Here is a 17,254-nt window from a genome sequence, read left to right as displayed (position 1 = left end):
GTCAACTACAAGTTCACTACACCCTATCATCCACAATGCAATGGGCTTGTTGAAAGGTTCAACAGGACCCTAAAAGGGATGATTCATGGACTACCTGAAAAGCTCAGGCGTAGATGGGATGTCCTGATACCCTGCCTTTTGTTTGCTTACACAGAGGTCCCACAGAAGGGGGTTGGCTACAGCCCTTTTGAACTTCTGTATGGGCATCCTGTGAGAGGACCCCTGTGTTTGGTGAAGGAAGGATGGGAGAGATCTCTCAAAAAGCCTGCAACCAACATAGTGGACTATGTACTTGGTCTCCGCTCCAGGATGGCTGAGTATATGGAAAAGGCTTCTAAAAACCTTGAGGCAAGCCAAGAACTCCAAAAAGCTTGGCATGACCAAAAGGCTGTCCTAACTGTGTACCAGCCTGGACAGAAGGTGTGGGTGTTGGAGCCAGTGGCCCCAGCAGCACTCAAAGACAAATGGTCTGGACCCCACACAATCATTGAGCAAAAGGGAGAGGTCACCTACCTGGTGGACCTTGGAACTCCCAGGAGCCCCTCACAGGGTGCTCCATGTGAACAGGCTCAAAGCATATGTTGACAGGAAGGACATGAGCTTGCTCATGGCCACAGATGAGGGACAGGAGGAAGAGAGTGACCCTCTCCCAGACCTGCTCACTCAAAATCCTGATGATGGATCAGTAGATGGTGTTGTCTTTTGTGGCAGCCTCTCTGACCATCAACAGAAGGATTGCAAACAAGTTCTTCAATCCTTCAGACATATGTTCTCTCTGACACCCAGTCAAACCAAATGGTGTACCCATGAGGTTGACACTGGTGACAGCCTGCCAGTCAAGAGTAAAATCTACAGGCAGCCTGATCATGTTAGAGACTGCATTAAGACAGAAGTGCAGAAAATGTTGGAGCTGGGAGTCATTGAGCCCTCAGATAGCCCTTGGGCTAGTCCAGTAGTTCTAGTGCCAAAGCCTCACACCCAGGGTGGTAAGAAAGAGATGAGGTTTTGCGTAGACTACAGAGGCCTCAATGCAGTCACTAAGACTGATGCCCACCCAATACCAAGGGCAGATGAGCTTATAGATAGATTGGCTTCTGCCAACTACTTAAGTACATTTGACCTGACAGCTGGGTATTGGCAAATCAGGTTAGCTGAGGATGCCAAGCCCAAGACAGCATTTTCTAACCCTGGTGGGCATTATCAATTTGTGGTAATGCCCTTTGGTCTGAAAAATGCACCTGCCACCTTCCAAAGGTAGGTGAATCAAGTTCTCACTGGGCTGGATGACTTCTGTGCAGCATATCTTGATGATATAGCTGTCTTTAGTTCCACCTGGGAGGATCACCTGGTCCACCTGAGGAAAGTGTTAGAGGCACTGCAAGCAGCAGGTCTCACTATCAAGGCCACAAAGTGTCAGATAGGGCAGACACAGGTTGTATACCTGGGCCACCTTGTAGGTGGAGGCCAGGTTCAGCCACTGGAGAGCAAGATACAGTCCATCAGGGACTGGGCTCCTCCAACCACCCAGACTCAGGTTCGAGCTTTCTTGGGCCTGACTGGTTATTACAGAAAATGTGTCAGAAATGATGGATCAATTGTGACTCCACTTAATGAGCTGACAAGTAAAAAGATGCCAAAGAAAGTTCAGTGGACAGCAGGCTGTCAAAAAGCATTCAATGACCTAAAGCAGGCCATGTGCACAGCACCTATCCTAAAGAGTCCAGACTACTCCAAACCATTCATTGTCCAAACAGATGCTTCTGAGTTGGGTGTGGGAGCTGTTCTATCTCAGCTGAATTTTGTTGGTCATGACCAGCCCATTGCTTTTATAAGCAGAAGGCTGACCCCCAGAGAGAAAAAATGGTCAGCTATTGAGAGGGAGGCCTTTGCTGTGGTTTGGGCCCTGAAGAAACTGAGGCCATACTTGTTTGGCACTCATTTCAAGATTCAGACCGACCATAAGCCCCTCTTGTGGCTAAATCAGATGAAGGGTGAAAACCCCAAACTGCTTAGGTGGTCCATTTTCCTACAGGGGATGGATTTTACAGTGGAGCATAGACCTGGCACTGATCATGGCAATGCAGATGGGCTCTCCAGGTATTTCACTTAGAGCAAGAAGACTCACCTGGTCAAGGTTAGTTTATTGTCCCAAAGTTTGGGGGGGGGGGGTCATGTAGGAGAGTAGGGTCTGCAATCCTATGATCACCCCAGATTTTTGCTTTTTGCTTCACTGGTTTATGACTTCTCTGGCTGTGGGCCTGCTAATCAGACCCACAGCCTTGCTGTTCTCTCACTAAATTGACACGTGTACCTTAGGTGCATTTACCAATTGGTACTGGGCCACCTTATCAGACCCTGTAACTCAGGGCATAGGTGTACCCAGGGCCTACCAGGGGCTGCAGCATGTAGTATGCCACCCCTGGCTGGCCATCCAAATCTGACACAACTGGCTGCACGACAGCTGGGGCAAGGTGGTGTAATCACCCCTTGCTGTAGATATAGTATACCTATATCTAACCCTAAAATGGACACCCGTATTCCTATCAGTCACTCCTATGGCAGGCCTTGACAATCCTGAAGGCAGAGTGCTTGGAATCGTGTGAGATGGTGCTCTGGCATGAGCTGAGCCCGTTTGCAGCTTGCGGAACCAAGTCCTAATAGCTGTTCCATGATAACGCATACCATATACTGCATTATAATCCTCGCGGTTATATGCCAACTCTGGTATCGCTTTATCAAAACATGTTGAGTAAGGTGTCATACGAATTGGAATACTAACCCCTCGCCAATTCTGGTGACAGGGTTAGCATTCCACCCTTCTAGAGGGACACGACATGTGTGTAACTGTGAACCCCGGTTAAAGTTAACTCAAGCCTCAGCATCACAAAATGGATGCTGCCACCACAGACACAAGTCTGACCTCCTGCTGCTGGGAGTCCTTCCAGCGAGGGAGGCTTGGACAAAGGGTTTCCTGTCAGGGGCGGTGCTAGCACCATCCCAGACAGGGTTTTGTGTATCCTGGGTAGGCAGGGCTTTAGAGGAAGGTGACTGCAAGTGGCACCCCGGTGCTCACTATGCATCTGCCGGCTAGAACCAGTTCCAGGGGCACACCAGCCCCTGAGCTGGGGAAAGTCCGGCATGGGAGAGGGGTGTAACCACCCCCCTTTCTGGTCCCACCCATGGGCAGGACCTAGTCGCGTGCCAGCCCCTTTTCCTAGTATAAAGATAGGAGCGGGCCCCCTTCCAAATTAGATCATCTTTGAATCCTGAAAATACTTTCTACGAAAGGAACTCAAGACTTCTTCTCAAGATTTCTCCCTTGTGATTAAGGAGTAGTCACCCTGCACCCGCAGGCACCATCTAAGAACACTGCGGTTTGCTGCACGTCCTTCCTCCGGAATCCGACTGACCAGCACGACGAGACCCGGCTTTCCTGGGACCTCTGACCTCTACCCACATCGTCAGCTCAGCTGAGATCCGTGGGTGTGACGAGACCTCGAGGGACCGGCCATCTTCAGAACTGCACAACGCTTATCCAGCACGACCGCCGAGGGATCCTCGAGTGAATGCTTTGGGGTTCGAGAAGCCCTAACCCTGAGCAGCTCCAGCACCGAAGACCAGCCCCCCAGCATCCCCCAGATCTGCGTGGGGCCCTTCTGCTCCTTGCTGCTCACCGCGTTGTCCGGCTACTTGCCTGCTGGCTTGTGGCCCTCCTGACGATGCACTCCGACGACAACACCGCTGGTCTGGTTGCTCCAGACTGGCCCTTGCTCCCCTCCAACAGAGGAGCACCCCGGACCCTCCTGGTCCACTCCAGACGCCATTTTAAGTCCACCGCGTGGGCTTGCATTTGCCAAGACTTGTTGCCCCAATCCTGGGTCCAGCGACGTCGACAGCAGATACCATCGTGGGACAGCTAGCACCTCCATCCTGGTCACCGACAACGCCTCCTGGTCCGTGAGACTGCAGAGCCCAGCGTCACCCACTCACCTGGTCGAGGTGATTCCATCCGGTGCCATCCTGGTGCCCACCTAATCACTGGCTAGTGATTCACAACTTGGTCCCCTCTGCTTACAGGTGTCTTCCATCTTCTATCCAGGCTTGGATCCCTCCGAATCTCTTCACTGGTCGCCTGCCAGCAACTTCTTCTTTCAGGCTCCATAGACTGCAACGAGGATTCCCGACGTCTTTCCAGACCTATGCAGCCGCAGCCCCTGGGCTAGGTAAACTCAGCATTTCGGTGCTCCAGCATAGCCTCACTATCCAAGGGTCCAGATCCTTTTTCGTTTCAGCTCTACCTAGTCGGATTCATCCGATAACACTAACTTTACGAAATCTAGCATCCATAGACTTTGTCCCGCATCCCGCGTGAGAGTGCACACTCTGCACCCGATCTCCCTAGGCCTCCTGCTAGTAATCTGAAGGTTCAGTAGTCCAGTCCTAGCAATCCTAAAGTCTATTAGAGTAGTACTTACCTGCTAGTAATTTCGCATTCCACTTTTAGAGTATATGGTTTTCCATGCCCCTCGGGCATTTGTGTAAATTGTGCGACTTTCAGTATTTTCCTAAGAGCTTTGTATTGTGCTTAGCGCCCTATCCTCATAAAGAGTCCAGGGCTGTTGTGTTCTAAATAAATACACTTTATTTTCATAACAACTTGTGTGGTGTCCTTTCACTTGGTGTTCAAGGGGTATATGTGATGGTATAACAGCTTGCTTAACACGCCCTCTAGAGTTTAGCCTAAAGACTGCTCTTGTCCATGCTACTAGGATAGCTGGTCTATCGGTTGACTTACAACCAATCATCAATAAGGGTTGTTTGGACTGATACATAGTGATCACTAGAATAGTGAGCACTGCATATCAGGCCAACTTCTCACAGTGCCAAGCTACCAATGGAGTGAGCAGGGGTTATCTTGGGTGTGTAATTCCCTTATCTTGACTAGAATAAGGGTCCCTACTTGGACAGGGGGCACGCCACTGACAATCAGAGTCCTCCATTTCTAACACCCATGAATCACTTTATGATTTTGTGAAGCGCACACTTCTGAAGCCAAGAACTCAAAACTAAATGACCAGGCCTCCCAAGGGGACAAACCACATACAACCAATGCTCCATTAAGCACGACTATGAAAGGAGTAACTCTGCAACTGCTGGATGCAGTTTTCAGGGTTAGGAACTTAGGAGTGCTGGATTTCCACCAAATACTCACAGCTCTGGTTGGCTCAAGGTCCCAATGGGGGGAGCCAGGGGCACACACTGACAATTTCAGGGATCGAGGTGGCTCATCACAATTGATTCTCTCACTGACTTGCACAGCACTGCTGTAAGTTTGATTTTGAAATGTCTCTGCACATCTTCACCAGTCAACAGGCAACAGAGCAATGATATCACCTCCAGAACAGCTGTCTCTCCACCAAGGGTGCCTCCTAGTGCACCACTCACCATAAGTGAGATTCAAGAAGCACTTATTACCAGAGTTTAGGATTCACAAGTCTGTCCCTGGCGTGATGAGCAGTCAAGTTGTAAGCCACTCTGGCTGTAGTGCTCAGCAGATAATTCCCAACCACAGCAGTGGGCGTCAATTCTTGGCTACATGTATCCTGTTGCACTGACCTGGGATTCTACTCAGTCTTTATTCCTAGCTGGCAGGAGCAAATGGGGAGTCAATATTTCCCCTTCTTTTTGGTTTATGTGTGTTTTTCAGGCTATGTGAGAGCTTTACACAGGCTATTCAAGCCATAATCTTTGATTTGCAGAATCAGCATGGAGAGGGGGTGGAGTTGAGTGTGCCCTTACAGAAGATGGATAAAAAAGGCAGAAAGGAAAGCGAGGCATCCTCACCAAGCAACAATACAAATCTCTTTAAAGTGACTATAGGGCAAAAGATGGAGGAAGAAGCCTGGGATGCGTTTGTACTTCAAAGGTCACCTCTAGCAACTGGGGTCTGGCTCACTTCGAATGAGGCAGTGGAATGATGCAGGGCCTTCAATCAATCAACAAAGATGCTGAGCAGGCTGAGCTCCACTCTTCGTTGTTTTAGTCATACACACCCGAAAGTTCCTGGCCCCATGCAGTTGAGTACAACCCGTACACTCCGTGCTCTCTCTCCTCCATATGTGCAAAGTAAACATGCGCTCATCATCGGTTGGAGAAAACGACCCTGCTGAGGAGGGAAACGGCCAATGCAATGCGGCTGTTTCCACGAAAGCCTTAACCACGCATGCATTACAACGCATGCGTGGTTGCCACGAAAGCCTTTACCACGCATACCTTTACTACGAATTACGGAATGTGTTGTAACAACATACAACCGCTGAGTGAGAGTAGGCAGACTTGGTAACAGGCGCGGCCAGTTGTCAGCTCTCACTTGACAGCAACTGCCATCACTGTCACGCCCTCTCAACGGTGGTCACTATCACAAGTAAGAGTGGTCTTTGGGTGCCTTTCCTGATCTGAGAAACATGCTCCCGTGTCTCAAGCTGCAGTGAACGTGCTAAATGTTCGTGTTCACCGAGACAAGACATCAAACTCCATGTTCTTGTTTACTTCCTCAGGATTGTCTCTTCCACCCATTGGACTGTACAAATGAACTCCTGCCCAAGGCCAGAAGGTGTCGTGACTGGAAGAAAGGCCATGATTTGCTTAGATAAATAGCACATTGTTGTGTCGGTAAGCATGGCCCGAGAAACCCCCAGTTCCCAGCAGGAGACAGTTCTAGCATGGCTGGTAAACAATCCCTTCAACAGATGCTTCATTATTCAAATTAAAACAGCAGACAGCAAAGGCAGTTTACAAAACAAGCCTGCAAACACTGGGGTGAGGACGGCACAAAGTGCTAGGGACGGGTTGCATCAGATTCTGTCCTCTCCATGGGGATGTGACTTTGAGCCAGCTGTCTGGGCGGCCTGTCTTTTCTAGCCACTTGTGGCTTTCCTGGGTGCAGACAGACAACACAACTAAACAAACCCTAATCAATGCAGCAGCTGCCAGCATTCCGGTGGGGCCTCAAGTCATGACGATGAAAAAAAAAAGGACTTGCATACCAATAAAAATGTATCAATGCTTAGCGGCCATCCAATGGCCATAAGGATATGGAGAGCCGCTGCTAATCCTGTTGATTGCAATAGGTTGAAAATAGGATGGGCGAATAGAAGACAAGTGATAGTGGAGGCAGAAAGAAAGGTCAATTATATGGTAGGGTTTATTACGGGTAGGGTGCCCTTCTGCTTCTTATCTTTGCTTCAACAGTGCAGCGCTTAGTTTGTAAGAAAAAATAATTGCCATAGCCCAAGGTATTTTCGAGACGCCCAATGCAGGTGGCACCATTCACAGCTCCTATCGCTATTGTCGAAGTTCAGGCCCAGCATTACCTGCTAACAATCACACGCAAACAAGTGTGACATTTTGGACTTTTCCAGATCTCTTCAAACTGTAGGGATGCCCTGACTGTCCTATCTTTACCACTTTCTTAAAACTTAAAAATGCACTAAAGAGATTAACCCTCTGCTGATGTAGTCTTCTACAAATATAGACACACAGCGCCACCTTGTGGTAGACACTGAAAAATATATGCCTTTGTTTGGAAATAAATGACATCGCCGAGTACCAGAAAGCACCGGCATAAATTAAGCGCAGCCACAGAGCCCTCCATGTTCTGTCACCTTTCCCCACTGATAGGAGTCCCAAGGCAGGACTTCTAACAGTTGTGGTGTATGATGGCCCGACCAAGTACAGCAATTGTGCTTGTGTGCTACTGATCAATTGACATTGGTGAAAATCAATTCCTACAGGGAATGTTGAGTGTTGGAGTGACATTGTTCTGCCTCTGACTTTCTAGTCTGGAGTTTTGAGTAGGGAATATCAGGATATCCTAATATTGTAGCCAAGATATCAAGGACCAAAATATTGAAAGACAAATTCATATAGGAAAGTATGGATTTATTATTCTAACTCCACATCCATGTACCATGAACATATATATGGCTGTGGGACATATATGTGGAGCTCGGTATAGAAAATCCGTTACATACTTGCCTGTTGATATTTTTGTCCTGAATATTTTGACTGCAATATTAAGGTACAATAATATTTCCTACTCGATATTCAGGATACACACCAGTCCCTGGCAAAATCAGGGAACGCCATTCAATTCACAAAGTGCAAAGTTCCCCACATTCGCTTGACTGCATGCACTTAATTAAAACTTCACCAAACTCAAATGATAAGATCACATCCCACATGCTCGCTGCCTTTGTTGGTGAGATAGCTCAACAAGCAAAATACTTGTTTCTGATCTCCATGTGACCGCCTAGTTAATGTTTGAGTCCCAATAGGGCAGCTTTGTAAGTGATTACAGTACATCAAATGTAGGCTGTAATGCTTAATACACCATTGGGGATATATAAATTCCAGATTCACAAATGTTATAGCTGTTTACATTCATGATCAGAGAATCCTGCCTGCAGGCAGCAAGACTCATGCTTAACCTCCCACACAGAACTCACATCACACCACACCTCAGGGAGTTACACTGGCGGTAATCTACCATTACTAAGCGGGCATTTCTACGTTTTACTTTTACTGCACATGTATTCGTTCGCAGGAACATTTAGTACGCATGCTTTTAGTCAGCATGCAATGCCTGGAGGCCCAGTTGGCAATCTAGGGTAGTCTCACCCAGGTTCAGCACAGCAGTCGAGTAGTCAGTCACCTTAATGCCATCAAGGGGCATGGGGGGGGGGCGACAACTGGGGGGCTCCACTGCGTCACACCTGGCACTGGTTGATCAGCAGCAGCAGGGTGGTACCAGCAGAACAACAGCAAGTGGCCTGCTCAGCACCACAGGGCCTTGGTATGCAGTAGAAAGGCTGCAGTCAATCTGAGGAGCCAGGGAACAGACAGGAAAATATCCTACACCTTGAGCGATAAGTGTGACTTGTCCCTCATACTTCCGAAAGATTTGTTGAGATGCTTGCAACATCTGAAAACCAACGTTGGGTGACTCCAGTTGTCATTGCTCCTCCTGATCATTAGGTGGACGATCCTCCCATGCCGATGCTGCAGTCGAAGGACCAGCAGACAGGTCTTGGGTGACGATGTCGGAAGTGTCCATGGTGTCCAGGAATCTCTCCAAGTCTTCTGTGTCATCATACTTCCAATTTCTAGTGTCCACAGTTACCAGCATCATGACCGGGTCCAGAAGGCTGTATCAGATGTCCTGCTTACAAAAGCGGGGACATAAAGCCAAATATTTCTTCCTGACAAGGTTGGTATCAGGAAGAAGTCGGCTGAAAGGAGGACTGGTGGTTCTCATATTGATATTGGCCATATTCTTTTGCCACCAGGATAATCTGCTGCACCTTATTGTGCTGCAGAAGGCATACCAGGATGATCCTAGGTTGCTGTGTGGTAGAGGAGGAGGGGCCTCGATAGACCATGTGCACTCACTGGGGCAGATTTACAAGCCCCTTGCACCTCTTTGTGGCACCATTGCGTCCATTTTTTTGACACAACGGAGGCGCAAACAATGTGCCCTATTTGCAACATAACGCATCTAGGGAGATGTGTCATAATGTAAAGCCCTGCATCACTTTATACCTGCGTCAGGTATAATGTTTGCAGGGGGGCGTTCCCACGCAGGAAAGCCTCGTAAAAGTGACGCAGTGAAATCTACAAGATTTCACGGCGTCACTTTTAGGACGCCACTGCGTCAAAACGTTACACCTGCTTGCATCAGGTGTAAGGAGTGATGCAGTGTAGTGGGAATAGGCCACAAAATGGATTGCTGGAGCTGCGTCATGTTTGCGATACAACTCCAGCAATGCGTGACTTTTGGCCCAACAGATGCGTCAGAATTTCTGATGCATCAGTCAATCGTTCCGCCATGGTGTGCCGTATTGTAAAAACGCGCATCCATGGTGGCGCAAGCATTTTTTAGGATGGCGCAAGGGAAGTAACGCATTTCCATAGATGTGTCGCTTTCTTGTAAATCTGCCCTGCTGTATCTCCAGTTTTGGGGTGAAAGACAGACCCAACAATTTAATCAAAAAGTCACTGTGGAACAATATCATGTGCTCCCCCTCCATTTTCTCCAGCAGGCCTGAGATACGGACATTGTCCCTCCTGCTCCTATCCTCCAAGTCACCCCTCCTGCTCCTATCCTACAGGTCACTCAATTTCCTCCGCAGCGCACTAACCTTCATAGTCCAGTCTGGGAAGACATGTATGTGTGCTTCCTGAGGTGGGTCTCCATCTTGTCTAGTTGCTGATAAAAGGAGGCAATGTCAATTCAAATTCACTGCACATCCTCGCTGTTTTCGTGACAGGGGTACCTGTGGAGTCTATGAAAACTTTGATATCGGAGAGCTCAAGAAGCAGGGTGTCTATAGCAAAAGACAACAAAGATGACGGTGCCTTCTCCATATCTTCTGACTCTAAAGTGTCAGGCGGTCTCAAATGATTTTCCTTGAAGATCACTAATCACGCATCAACTGTTAACAACTGCTTCACTAACCTCACATGCATACACCCAGTCTTGAAAGAATCAAATATTGAAAAACAACTTTGAATCACCAAATTTAATAATGAATAAAATCTTACATCAATGAATCAATAAAATCTAAAATGTCAAAATTAATCTAAGAACAAATACATAAAAAGAGAAGGAGTGATAACAGGCAGTAATCGCACTAGCCATTGCGATCCCACGAAGCCTACGTTAACCACCTCAGAAAGGTGTCCAAAGTCACGCAATCCTCAGTGGTGTGGCAAGAATCACAGGTGTAACCCGGGGTGCAGCCACCCAATAGTAAGGGTGAGAGACTAGCAAGGTGCAAAAGTTCAGCGCTGGCAGAGGAGTGCAAAAAAAGGGGGGCAGGGGATCAACCCGGGCCCAGTTAAAGGGCTGCCAATATTGTCACATCTACCCATGTCAGTCCCAGCACTTGGGGGAGGGGCCCACAAAAGGTCAGCAGGTCCCCCCAGGCAACATAAAAAAAAACAAAGAGTTGTAGCACGAAAGTCCCCAGTAGAGTGGTGGCCCCCCACCTCCTCATGCCACTCACCATTGCCAACAGCACACACAGGGCACTCCTCACTGCATCAGTCACATCCTGCTCAGAATTCTCTAGGCTTCATCTTCATGGGTACAAGGCCGGGATAGTGTGAAGTGACCAAAAAAGGGGAACAGGGGCTCATTAGCCCACAAAATGGGGCATAGTTGGGTCAGCAGTTATGAGGTACATGATGTAGCTCCAGCCACGGCCTTTAATATGCCCCAAAGCCCCGCTGCACTCCCCATGGCAGGGTACTCCAGCAGGTGCAGTCAGATATCGACAACATTGTACATTGTAAAGGACACAACCATTCAACAATAAAGGCCTCATGACTTGTGCTGAACAGAGTTAGTGGCCACAGATGCACAGCATCCTGCACGGGCCTACCGCCATGGGCTGGTGACTTGCGGTGAACAGGGTTGATGGGACCAGGTCGGTTGTTGATAGTGTTCGATCTCCTCCGTGACTCTGATCCAGCTTTCGTCCGGACTGAGGCGCATCTTTCTCATACTCCTCTCCGTGCGTTCACTGGTGAGGACTCTGCCATTCATGATTCGCGACTAAGTGCTGGATGTGGGACCTACTGGTCCGCAGGGTAGGCCTGAGCCCTCATCCACGTGTCACCGGCTTGCGTTGAACAGGGTTAGTGGCACCTGGTGTTGTGGACTTGCGTTGAACAGGGTTAGTGGCACCACGTGTCGCAGGCTTGCATTGAACAGGGATTGTGGCACCACGTGTCACAGGCTTGCATTGAACAGGGTTTGTGGCACCTGGTGTTGTGGACTTGCGTTGAACAGGGTTAGTGGCACCACGTGTCGCAGGCCTGCGATATGGAATTATGCCTCACAGATCGAAGGGAGTCTGGTGCTGTGGCCGCTGCCACAGACTTGGGGTCACTGCCATTCAGGCCTTATGACACAGTTCCACATGTGGGACCTACTGAGCCTAAGAGGACACCGGTGGAGTATATCAATGAGAAAGAAGTAATGTGGGCCAGCGTCGGGGATGCCAGCGATAGTTTGCGGAGGCAGCAGAGGTCACAGGACTGGTGCTTGGAGCTTGCACTGGCACGTGGTGGGCCCTCTTTGACACACACCAGTGTAGGTAGGTGAGCAGAGCCTTATTGGTGCGCTGGGGCAGGCATGATGGGTCTGGGGACCAGCGGCCCAGGGTGCAGCAGGTGCACTGTGACGCAGGCCTGGCCGCACTCAGTGCTGGACTCGTGGTGGGCTGAGAGTCGCCGCCCTGGCAGACGTGTTGTCTATTGAGACCACGACCAGTGCGATGAGCTTTTTGTTCTCACCCCATACGCAGGCCTGGCAGACGCAGGTCCAACCCACTACGCACGTGCATGCAGGGGGGGGACGTAATGTATGACATTTCCGCGTTCTGCCCCACAGTCTGTGGGGATATGGTAGCGTCTACTGGCCACTACATTCCATGCCCCAGCAGTTGATCTCCACATGGCCATTTCCGTGGTTTGCACTCTGTGGTCTGGCCGGCACCCCACGCCACACCTGGCATTAGGTAGGTTCACATTCCTTAGTCATTTGCTGCTCCCTGTGGTGGCATGCCGTGGCTGGGTTGTGGGCATGGTAAGGTCGGATTGCCAATGGAGTTGTGTTGTTGTGTCTGGTCGGTTGGCATATTGAGAGTCATGTTGGATGTAATTGTGCTGCGTGCCCATTGGCAGTGTCGTGAGTTGCATGACTGTGTGCTGGAGATGTGTGGTGTGTTTTTTTGGGACTTACCAACGGGCACTGCATTGCCATCTGTGCCATCCTGGGAGGGCTGGGTGATGATGGGCTGTCGGGAGATGTGAGTATCATGCACTCTGCCTGGGGCATTGGACACAGCATTGTTGAGGAGTCCCGGGCGGTCCACTATTGCCTCCACATTCATGGAATGCGTGTGCTTTCTGTTGTGGTAGTTGAGTGCAGTGTGGGCGGGGACACGAGGGGTACATGTGTGCAATTGATTGTCCCTGACATGTGAGGGAATCCATCTATGGCGTAGGGGCCTTGCTTGGTCTCCGGCTGCTCCTGCGCAGTGTGGGTGACGTGGGGGTGCTGGGGTATCAGGCTGATGTTGGCATCCAGGACAGGTGTGATGACCTTGGATGGGGCTGGCTGTGTGACTCCTCCAACTCTGGCAGTTGTGGGTTGGATGGTACCAGAGGCCGGCATGTACTGCGAAGCGGGCAGCTTTGTCTGAGGAGGAATATTGGTTTTCTGCTGCGTTGGGACCGTCAGAAGGTGGAGGATGTGGGCAGGAATGGTTGTCCTTTTGGGCCTGTAGTGGGAAATGTCCTCCTCTGGCGTTGGGTCAAAGCGGCAGGTGCATTTCAGTTGGGTCCGCTTTCTTTGTGTACGCTGCCTCTATGGTGGCCTGTGGTGGTTGCAGTGGTTGTTGTGTCCCTCATGGGTATCCACGTTGCATGATCATTGTCTCCATGGCATCTGTGGGTCTTACGGTGTGGCTCTTGGCTGGGCTTCCTTTTATGCTGCAGGTAGGTGTCCTGCTTAACACCAGCAAAAGGCAGGTGTTAATTCCCTGCTGCTGCTGCAGCTTATCGCCGGTTTTTGGGTCACATCGCAGATCTGGAAGTTCGTTGTGAAAGTTGTGTTGTGGTTTTTTCGTGTGTTTTTGCACGGGAATGCCTACTCTGCATCTCATTAAGGTTAGTTGGTGGTGTCCACCTTGGAGATAAATTTTGGTGGACTCATCGTGGGGATACTGCTGATGTCTGCATTTTGTACCAGCTTGTAAATGGGGTGTTAAAATTATCTCCACTTTAGATGCATTAAGGTGGAGATAAATTGGAGATAAGTCCTTGTGAATATCCCCCTGGTCTTTTAGCCATTAACATTTTGCAGTCTGACTTATCACCTTTACATATCATGACATGGAACTGTCTCTTGAAGCGATGGATGTATGTAAAGCAGCAAAACCTAGTGCACTCATTTGCAACAACCTAGGTGTCTCCTTACAAATACTTCTACATCCAAGTAAACTAGGGGTATGACATGTATTTCCTTTTTTTTTAAAAAGGCCTATGAACAATTTTCTCACTTTGTGAATATGTTAGACATTTTCATTTTGCCACATCGGTATGGTAATCATGAGGTTTTTGACAATTCGTGTTGCACAAATCCTTATTTAACACAAAGAGAATAGATTTGCACTAAATACATTTTGCAAAGCATAGTGTGACCCCCAATTCCGTTTGGGTTGGAAGAAAGTAAAGTGTTTACTCCACCATCATCACTCGACATGGAATTACAAGTAATGGACAAACGGCCATTTAATGTATATAACTCACTAGACAGATAAAGGATTTCGGCAACTGGTAAAGACAAGTACCACATGCTAGGGTACTTATCAGATAGAGGCAGGAGTCACACCCTATCACTAATTCCCCCCTGAGATTGAAGCATAACATGGAAATATGAGGCTTATCACAACAGAACACATTCTGTATAATTTCTTCGATTCTGAGCATTTTACCTGATATATGTGGCCAGGTTTTTCTGGATGAAAAATGTCATGGGAAAACTGTGAGGATGTGAGTTTTTTTGAGCGAGGATGGGAATGTATTTTATTTTTAGTGTTAAATAGTTCATTAGTCAATTAAAATCAAAAAAAACCTTGCAAAATACATAAATAACAGAACATATAGCTAAAAGATCTAAAATGTGTTGTCCATCATCATCAAACCATATTGTTTCTTATTTGGAAAACAAATCCAAAGTTTACTACCCATCCTGTTAATAGTTTGCAGATTTACAGATAAAATGCCAATGTGCAAAGGTTATACCTAGCTCACAATTATGCATAGGAAAGCTCTACAAAAGAAACTTATGGGGATATTTACAAGGACTTATCTCCGATTTATCTCCTCCTTAACGCATCAAAAGTGAAGATAGATTTAACACCCCATTCACAAACTGGTGCAAACTGCAGACATCACCAGTATTCCCGCGATAACTGCCCCAAAATTTATCTCCACGGTGGACACCACTAATTAACGCTAATGAGACGCAGAGTAGGCGTTTCCGTGCAAAAACACACCAAAAAACACAACAGCACTTTCACAACGAACTGCCAGATCTACTAGGCGAACCAAAAACAGGAAATAAGCCGCGCTAGTAGCAAAGAATGAACACCTGCCTTTTGCTGGTGTTAAGCAGGACGACTACCCGCAGCATGAAAGGGAACCTAGCCAAGAGCCACACCTGAAGCCCCAATGATGCCATGGAGACAATGATCATGCAGCTCCAATACCCTTGAGGGCCACAACATCCCCCACCACCCCCCAGCCCCCCCGCCCCCGCAGACATACACATTGCATGCACGACACAAGAGCCCCAAAAAGCTCATGATGGCGCACATTGCCAAAATAAATACACACATGTGTGGCCAGAAGAACAAGACACAGTCACACAGCACTGAAGTAACAACCAATAACTTTATTGAATAACAACACAAAACACCAATGCGAAGACACTTGTCGGGTCCGTCAGGGACAATCTCGACGTCACAGCCTGGAAAAGAAAGCACAAAATCAGGACGTGTGTCATGCGCACAACAAAGGAGCCAGACACAGAAAAACAGAGATGGAAAGTAAGCCAGAGAGCGCAAGAGAGGGAAGGAAAGGACAGGAAAGGAAGGGAGAGAGAGAGAGAAAGGGAAGGAAGAGAGAGAGTGAGAGAGAGAGAAGGAAAGGAAGGGAGAGAGAGAGAGAGAGAGCACCGCCGCCCCTGCGCACACAGGACCCACTGTTAAACTGCTGCCACCGGTGTGTCCACCAGAAGGCGCACCACGTGCCCGTGCAAGATTCAGGCCCGGTCCCGTCACCATGGCATGGTCCACATCATGCGGGCCCACCCCGCGGCCTAGCAGGTCCCACACATGATGGTGAGTCCTGAGTCATCAATAGCGGAGACCACATCAGTACACACGTCATCAACGTAGGCTGCAGACCCGCTCAGCTAGTTCAGTGCCACAAACCCTGTGCAACGCCAGAGAGCGCCACGTGGTGGTAGGCCTGTGACGGCCGCAAGGCTTCGGGTGCCACTAACCCTGTGTAACGCCAGTCAACGCCACTTGTTGGCAGGCCTGTGATGAAAGGCATGACACAGCAGTGCATCACTGGATGTTTATTGGACATCCAGTGGAGTTTTGCAGCTGGAGCAGTACAGGGCCATGCCAAGCTCACTACACAATATAGGCCCGTGGAGTGCCAGCCAGAGTCCATCCGGGGATAACACGTGCTGCAGAAGAGGAAGGGTATAGTCCAAAGTCTGCTCACCGTGTCATTGGTCATCAAACAGGATATGGCAGTCCATATCGTGGTCCAAGGTGAGAGCAGCAGAGTGTCTCGAGAGTCAGTGGAAGGTCATGGGGCCATGTGCGGCAACAAGCAGAAACAGGCCAGGTGGCGGAAATGAATGTAAGTGCCTCCTTCTTAACACAATCCCATCCACGTCCTAATCCTCGGATGTGTGCTCTGCCCCACCTGTGGGTGTTGCAGTGACAGCTGCGGCACTGTGTGCCACTGACACATCAGGGGCCAGAGGAGGATTTTCAGCCGCACTGTGTGGCAGTGACACATCAGGTGCTGGAGTGGATACACATGCCGCACTGTGAGGCACTGACATAGCAGGGGGCAGAGATGTGGATGGAGTGGGGGCAGCAGCATTCATCTGCGCCACGCCTTGTGGCAGCAATGCCATGATGAGGATCTGCAGGGCACGGTAGATCCCAGCTACATTTTGCTGATGTGCAGTGGTGGCTGCCATCCTTTCCACCTCCATCCGCACCATGTCCTCCATGAGCCTCCGTATTTGTGCCAGCTCATGGCTGGGATCACTGGAGCCAGTCTGAGCGGACAGGTGTTGTTATCTCCACGTCATGACTCCAGCGATGTCAGTCAGGACTTGTTGGAGACCATGGAGCGGGCAGTGGGTGTCCGTTAGGGACTGGAGCTAGTCCCTGATGGGACCTAGACACCCATGGATGGCATTCAGTTTGGCACCTGCTCGGCCGTCTCCCTCTGACCCTCCAGCACAAGGCGTTGGAAGGACATGTGTTTTTACCTGGGGGTCTTGGGAGACTGCCGGGGCTGTGGGTGCCTCCTGCTGGGTGCTTTGGGTAGTGGATGGGGTCTTCTCGATGCAGCTGGGCTGTGCTGATCC

This window comes from Lissotriton vulgaris, chromosome 2_1, assembly GCF_964263255.1.
Source record: "Lissotriton vulgaris chromosome 2_1, aLisVul1.2, whole genome shotgun sequence".
Taxonomy (NCBI): Eukaryota; Metazoa; Chordata; class Amphibia; order Caudata; family Salamandridae; genus Lissotriton; species Lissotriton vulgaris.
This window is presented reverse-complemented; position numbering follows the sequence as displayed.